Here is an 8823-nt window from a genome sequence, read left to right as displayed (position 1 = left end):
AATATAACAATCCCCCACATATTGCAAAATAAGTTGAAAGAAAAGATAAAACTTTTATTATGGGTCTCGTAGGATGTAATGCATCAGAGCTGGTATAGCAAGCTATATGAACCAGTCTTAGATCAAGAAACTTAACACACAGTGTAGTTGGTATAGCAAGCTATATGAACCAAAGACACTTGACGTGTGTTAGAGGTTTATCAATCACAATACACCTCCACAATCCTTGCTGTTATTGTTGTGTTGAGCTTATTAGGCCATGCGCGTGCCTAGTATTCACGAGTGCTCTAGAGATCATGCCAAGATCTCATGCAAGTGGCCCCACTTGACACTCATATAGGTGATTTTATCAAGTGTATGCTGCAAATCATACACCACTCATAAGGGATATGAAAATCATTAAAAACTTTGTTTAAGCTAAAATTCTTTCAACACATAGAATTTTAATAACAAAGTTTAGCCTCTCAATAATGCAGTCTCTAGCACTATCACACACACCATAGGAAGGGACAAATTGATTAAAATCAATTTAGTGCTATCAGAACTAACAAGTGACTTGTTTTTACCCATATGAACCTTATTCATGGGATCTCCAATCACAAAGGTTGGGTTACCATCACTTGTTTGTTTGTAAGTGGCTTAAGTCCTATTCCCCTCGATGTTTCTAATATCATTTGTCTTCCCAGGGGTTTTGTCAGAGGATCCGCTAGATTCCGTTCTGACTTCACATAATCAATGGAAATAGTTCTACTCTTTAGCAGCTGCTTCACCAAATTGTGTCTCAATTGAATATGTATATTCTTTCCATTGTAATTCTTGTTTTTAGCTATAGCTANTGCCGATTGGCAATCACAGTGTATTGATACCGATGGGGTTGGTTTCATTCCTAGTGGAATGTTCGCTAAGAAGTTTTTCAACCACTCAGCCTCGTTTCCAGCCATCTCAAGAGCAACAAACTCAGATTCCATTGTTGATATTGCAATAATAGCTTTCCTGGCTGATCTCCATGTAATCGCACCACCCCCAAGTGTGAATACATAACCACTAGTGGATTTTGTCTCATCTGAATCAGAGATCCAGTTAGCATCACTGTACCCTTCTAGTATAGCGGGAAATCCACTATATTCAATGGAATAATCCATTGAACCTCTTAAGTATCTCATAAGCCTAGCAAGTGCATCCCAATGTTCTTGATTTGGACATTCAGTGTACCTACTCAGTCTACTTATTGCATAAGCAATATCAAGTGTAGAAAAGCTCATTAAGTGCAGTAAGCTCCCAATTATCTAGGCATACTGAGGCTGAGATAATGATTCTTCTCTATTTTTCATTAAATTAGAATTAGCATCATAACGGGTACTCACTGGTTTTAAGTCATAAAACCCAAACTTCTTAAGAAGTTTCTCAACATATTGTTCTTGAGATAGTAATATACTATCTCCCTTCCTTATGATTCTAATACCTAAAATCACATTGGCTTCACCCATGTCATTCATTTCAAATTTTGATCCTAGAAACAATTTAGTTCTAGCGACAATCTCATTGCATGTACCAAATATTAACATGTCATCCACATACAAGCATATAATGACACTATCACCATTTTAAGATTTAGAGTACACACATTTATCAGCATCATTAGATGAAAAACCATCACATAATAATACATTATCTAGTTTTTCATGCCATTGTTTAGGTGCTGTTTCAACCCTGATGAGTCGATATTTTATTGATTTCACTTAGTTTATTGTACTAGAATTAATCAGGGAATTGTGCTTAATTGTCTGGTATTTTCCCATTTTTCCTAATTATGCTTAATTTGACCGGAAATTCTAATTTTAATTAATTTGAATTTTCTGAGCTAATTATTTGCATTATTATTTTCAGGGAAAATTTTGGAAACACAATTTGGGATATTTGGAGGACACAAAATAAATTCAAGACTCTCAAATTAGACATTTTAAATTTTAGTTGTATTGTAATTTTAATTGTTTAAACTTTTTGGATAAACTTTTGCACATTGGGCCATTGTTAAAAAAAAATTATGAGGAGCCCAAAATTGTAGGACACTTGCCCTAGGGTTTCTTTTTATTTTTAGGGTGGACCCACCCCAATTTTAGGACACATGGCCCCTTAGAAAAATGCTGCAGCCGTCACTCATAAGAAGAGATGATTCTCGACTGAAAAGAAAATGATGGTATGCTGTAACGTTTTTTTTGGATAGCCTCTTCTCGGGAAAATCATGTTTTTAGTCATTTTAGACTTTGGTTGAATGATATATAGGTCCTGGAACGTTGCTGCCACACTAAATTGCAAAGCAATCTTTTAATGTTCATTCACGCTTGGATTATTTGGGAATTATTTGGGAATTTGCTAGACGCCCTTTCTTTCTTTTTTTTATTTGGTTTTATTAACTTTTTGTTGAAGAAAGTGTTGATTTACGTTCCAGCAGGAGGCACCAAGTTGATTCCCTTTATTTTAAGAAAAACACCAAGCGACCATTTTCTTTCCGTTCACTGTTGCACGCTGATTATCATTGCCTTTCATTTAGCTTTGTGCAATTGTTTTGATATAGGCGTTGAAGGCAGCAGCAGCGTCATGGGGAGTTGACACACACTTGCAATTGTTTTGATATCATGCTTTGAGAGGATGCTGCTTTCATTAGGAGAAGATATGGTCACGACCTGCACAACTTGAGAACTCCAAAGATGCGTTTATTTTTATTTTTATTTATTTTTTTTTCCTGCAACATTTAATTTGTTCATGCACTCTTCAATTAAAATTTATTCCAGCAAAGTGGTGTTTTGAATTAGGAGGTAACGACTAGTGGTTCAATGTGGAAGCAGCTTACTCACTCACTTTAACTATGTCTTCAAGCATTTCTTTTTAGTATTTCTGTGATGAATCACATTTAATTTATTAGCTAAATGTTGCTCCTTTTATTCCAAGTTACAATGTGCATTTAAATTCTAATTTAGCAATTTAATTTCAAGTTCCACTGTCTTTTAATTCCCCCCATGTTGATTGCACATCTTGTTTTAGGACTGTTCAATTTACTGTTTTCGTTCACTTTAATGTCTTCAATTATGTTCAGTCGTGTTTAATTATGTTAGGTTGTGTTTAATTTTAATTTAATTATTTGCATTCACAAAAACACTTTCAAACCCCCCCCCACCACTTCGTGTCTGACCTAATTCTCGAACCACAGTTTGGTCCTTGAGAGACGACCTAGGAGTCATTTCCTAGCTATACTGCATTTCTCATATGCAATCAAATTTGTATGGGCCGCGACAACCCATCAAACCCATACAAAGATTTTAAAAGTTTACATACCTTATTCTCTTGACCAGGTACAACACACCCTTCTGGTTGAGTCATATAAATTTCCTCCTCTAAATCACCATTCAGAAAGGCAGTTTTAACATCCATCTGATGTATCACTAGTTTATGGATAGCTGCTAAAGCTAATAACACTCGAATAGAGGAAATCCTAGTCACAGGAGCAAAAGTATCAAAGTAATCTATGTTAGGTTTCTGAGTAAAACCTTTTGCTACTAATTTTGCCTTATATTTTTCTATGGATCCATCAGGGTGATATTTTTTCTTAAAGATCCATTTACAACCTATGAGTTTTGCTCCTCTAGGAAAATCTACTAAAGTCCAAGTATTGTTTTTCCAAATTGATTCAATTTCAGTCTTAATAGCCTTATCTCAATGTTTTGCATCAGGCGCACTAGTAGCTTCTACAAAGCTAGTTGGATCACTATCAACAAGATAAGTATAAAAGTCATCTCCAAAGGAAGTTTCTTTTCTATGTCTTTTACTTCTTCTCAAAACCTCATTTATAGTATCACTATTATTATTATCATTATTATTATCGCTAGGTTGAGACATCTCACTAACCTTTAAGGGAAACACATGTTCAAAAAACTCAGCATTTTTCGTCTCCATTATAGAATTTCTCTCAAGTATGTTAATTTTAACAACTAGAAACCTATAGGCAGCACTATGTTCAGCTTAACCTAAGAACATGCAATCAATGATTTTAGAGCCTATTTTCCTTCTTAGGATCAGGTAACATCACCTTAGCTAAGCACCCCTACACTATTAGATATTTAAGGTTAGGTTGGTAACCTTTCCACAACTCATATGGAGTTTTACCGGTTTTCTTATGGAGTATCCTATTTTGTAAAAAAACATGCAGTAAGCAAGGCTTCTCCCCAAAGGTTATCAGGTGCACCAGAACTAACAAGCATAGAATTCATCATTTCCTTAAGGGTTCTATTTTTTCTCTCAGCTACTCCATTAGACTCAGGTGAATATGGTGGGGTTACTTCATGGATAATCCCTTCTTTAACACAATAGTCATTAAACAGTACAAACTCACCATCTCTATCTGATCTAATCCTCTTAATTTTCTTATTCAATTGATTTTCTACTTTTGCTTTATAGGTTAAAAACACATCAAAGGCTTCATCTTTATGTTTGATTAAGTAAACTTTGGTGTATCTAGAATAATCATCTATAAAGGTCACAAAATAATTTTTACCTCCTCTAGACATTGTTTGTTTCATATCAGCTAGATCAGTATGAATTAACCCTAAACGTTCAGTTTGGCATTCTACAGAAAAACATGTCTTCTTTGTTAATTTAGATTTTACACATATATCACATTTACTACTCTGTTTATCATGCATATTAATCAATCCTAGTCGTTGTAATTTCAAAACATAGGAAGAATTCAAATGTCCTAATCTAGCATGCCATAAATCATACGAGTCAACAATATAAGCATAAGAAGACGATTCATTAATATTTCCAGAAATGTTAAGTACAAAGAGACCTTGATCACAATATCCCTTCCCCACAAAAAATTATTTTTTGTCATAATGATCTTGTCAGACTCAAATGACACTTTAACCCCCACTTTTCCCAATAGTGCCACAGAGATTAAATTAACTCTGATTGATGGCACATGTAGCACATCACTCAAGGCCAGAGTCTTTCCAGATGTGAGTTTGAGAAGAACTTTCCCTTTTCCCAGAACAGGAGTGGTGCTGGAATCACCGAGGTAGACATGTTCTTCTCCATCCCCTACACTAGTGTAAGAGGTAAAGGCACTTCTGTTTGCACAGATATGCCTGGTAGCACCAGAGTCTACCACCCACTTGCTCACATTAGTCATCATATTTGCTTGAGAAACGACCGCAATTATAATATCATCTCCTTCGGCTATATTGGCCCTAGGAGGATTGTCGTTTCTTGCTTTGCGCCTGCACTGCGGTGCATGATGGCCCGACTTCCCACATACGAAGCAATTTCCTTTCTTCTTACAGGTGGGGTTAGATCCATTGGGACGAGATTTTCGAAAATAATTTTTCTTATTGTGATCAGGTTTATGTTCGTACCTTTTTGGAGTAGGTTTGTCTTCTACCATGTTTGCTTTTGCAAACAAAGCTTTGGCCCTTGCAGTAGCACATTCTTTCCTGTTGGTATCTTCAACGATTATGTAAGTGATCAGCTCTGAAAGTGACATTTGCTTGTGTCTATGTTTCAGTTGTTGCTTGTAATCAGTCCAGGAAGGCGGCAATTTCTCGATCAGAAGTTGTGAGACAAATTCATCTAGTAGAAGAACGTTCTCCGCTTTGATATCTTCGAGCAACTTGTGGTATTCATTTATTTGGGTTTTTATGTCCTTGTCTTCAATCATCTCCCAACGGTAGTAGTTTCCTATGACAAACCTTTGTCTGACGACATCTTCGACAGTGTATTTGAGAATCAATGAGTCCCAAATGTCCTTTGCTTCCTTGTAGGAACAGTACACATCGAACAAATCATTAGAAAGTGCACTAAGCAAAGTGTGTCGGCATACCTTGTTTGCGTAAGTCTACTCTTCAACTAGTTTTGAGTTTGAAGGAATAGTAGAGTCGGGCTTCGGAGATGAAAGAGCATCAGCAACTCCATACATGTCTAAAAGGGTGGAAACGCGTTCTTGCCAGCGTCGAAAGCTCTGTCCAGAGAAAATTTCAATTTTAGACACGTCCGGAAGTGATTTTGCGAAGACTGTCTGGGTTCCGGGAATAATGGTTTGGTTCTCCGAAAGCATGCTGTTGGTTTGGTTCTCCGAAGGCATGTTGTTGACGTCAGCCATAAGTCCTTAAGATTGTTGTAAATGCTGACAAAATCACGAACAAAATTTTCTGAGGCGTGTAGAGTCACTATCCTTAAGGACTTATCCGCGGTGTGCACAAGTCCCCCATGATACAACAGGAACTTCTCAGAATATTCCTGAGGATCTCAAAACTAGCAAGGAACTCTTTAAAAGAGTACAAGAACAACCCAGAATATTTTTAAAGAAGGAAAAAAGAGAAAAGATGAAACTTAGAAGAGAAGAGAATGAGAGAAGATTGAATTTGGTGTGTCTTGGAATGAGAGAAATGCTCTCTATTTATAGAGCCAGAAAAGAATAAAATCATTAAAAGAAAATAAAAACATTAAAAATTTATTTTTAACGTTGCAGCCTTTTTAAAGAAATTGAACGTTGAAAATAAAAACTTTTTCGCTGCCCATTAAATGAAAATCAACGTTCTGAAGCAACGTTTATCCAACATTCAAATTTTGTAATACTATAATATTAATATAATATAACATATAGCACGTTAAAAAACTTTTTTTTAGTAGTGCTTATACTACAAAAATAACATATTATACGAGGGATTTTACTCAGGGTTTCAAAACCTCCCTTACACTGTGTTTGCTTGAACAGATTGTACTGTTCAAGCGAATTTGTGAGCGAAGAATGCAGTCGAAATCATGTTCGCTTATGCTGATAAGAGACGATGGAAAAGTGATGATTTGCGCAGATTGCACTGTGCAGACCATCTCGCCATTTTGAAAAGATTTGCGCTGATTTATGAGTAAATGATTTATATGCCTTGTACCATTATTAATAATTCCAAGAGAAATTTGCAACCCTTCGTAATATTAAAAATCCATAATATTAACGTTTGAAACTGTCCATGAAGACCATTAATAACACTATGCTAACGTATAAGATTGGTGTGTGTATTAAAATCGATGCTTGTGTGTTTAGATAGAGAGAAGGAAGTTTGAGACTGTGTTTACTTTGAGGACCTTTGCGCGAAGAGTTATCTCTGTGTGCTGAAGAGTAGCAGCTGTGGAGAGTAGGAGCTTTGGAGATCTTCATCTACTGAGGTCATGTTCCTCGCACACATTTATGTGGTTTTTGCAGGTTGAAGACGTTTGGTTGTCGTGAAGACGAAGAGAGGGGATGAGGAAGAAGAAGCTTCATGATGAGGAGACAGGCGGATGAAGAAGACGGGGCTTGAAGCAGAAGACATGTTCATGTATTCGGTTGCAGAGAAAGCGTATCCGGATCCAGGTTGTTGAAGATTTTGCGAAGGAAGGGTATTCGGATACAACTTCGCGTATCCGGTTCCAGGCAACATTTTCATATCTGGTTTCTTTAGATGGCAGTGATGGGTTGTTTCTGGTTGCAGTCATCGATTGGCCATATCTTCATTCCTTGCTCCGTCGCAACAACTGCCTTAGAAGAAGTGTGTTAAACTTCGTGCATGGGTGATGCGTGAAAACGAAAGATAAGGAGGAAGAATGGAATTGTTTGGTGAAGGAAGAAGAAGAAGAAGAAGATAGTGGAATGGAAAATTTGAGGATTGAGGAAGATGATGATGAAGTTGAGGAAATTGAAGGTATAAGGAATGAGGAGGTGTAGGAGAAGGAAAGTGTTTTGGTGAAAGAGGAGGAAGGAGATAGGAAGAAGAAGGAGTTGTTAATGGAGACGATGGTGGAAGATAACCCCGAAGATGATAGAGATGATGGCGCAACTATTTCAGAGGAATGAATTGCAGACTTCACTTCTGACGTCTCTATCACAGAGGGTGGAGCAGCTTGAGAGAGCCCTGACTTCTGAGAAGTTGAGGAGGAAGAAAAAGAGAAAGACTGATAGAAAAAATAAACAAACTCATCTCAGAAATTACTTCATCTGAGTTTCAAAATATCTTTTTACTTTTGTAATCTTGGTTTCTTTTTGTCCCTTGTAAGTGGTTTTTTTGGGTTGAAGTTGATGTTCATTGTAATTCATTTTTCCTTCATACTATCAATAAAGTGTTCTTTAAGGTTAGTTTTGGAAACTCAATTGATTTAAGAGAATATTGATATAAATGGTAGTTCATGTAAATGAAATATCTTATACAATTTTAGAAGACCTTGACAGAAGCATATGAAATTTGCATTGTGAATAAAAAGAATTTTATGTTGCTTTCAAAATTAGAGATACAATATTAACTCTGATTTAAAATTAGAAAGACATTATCATCTCAAGTTTTATAATGTCTATAAAATAATATACCTATAGACAGTCAAATCAATTAGATAAAAAAAAAATTGAATTTCGTAAATTTAATAGTTAAAAATTCATTTATAAACATTATAGTTAAAAATTCATTTATAAACATTATAGTTAAAAAATTTGAATTTCATAAATTTAACAGTTTCGTAAATTTACTACATTTAAAAATAAATTCATTTTACTACATTATAAACTTTTTAATAATTAAAAATTGATTTTAATAATTATTAATAAATTTGCTCTTTTTATAAATATTTTTATATTTATATATAACATTAAAAAATAACATTTTATATTACTTTAATAACCAGGAACATTTTGGTAATCTTTAATTTCTATCAATTAAACTAATTTTTTAAATCTGTCACATCAATCAAATCTTACACTAATTCTCACAAACTTTACTCTCAAATCTATTCTCAATTATCCATAAA

This window comes from Vigna radiata, chromosome 7 (genome assembly GCF_000741045.1).
Source record: "Vigna radiata var. radiata cultivar VC1973A chromosome 7, Vradiata_ver6, whole genome shotgun sequence".
Taxonomy (NCBI): domain Eukaryota; kingdom Viridiplantae; phylum Streptophyta; class Magnoliopsida; order Fabales; family Fabaceae; genus Vigna; species Vigna radiata.
This window is presented reverse-complemented; position numbering follows the sequence as displayed.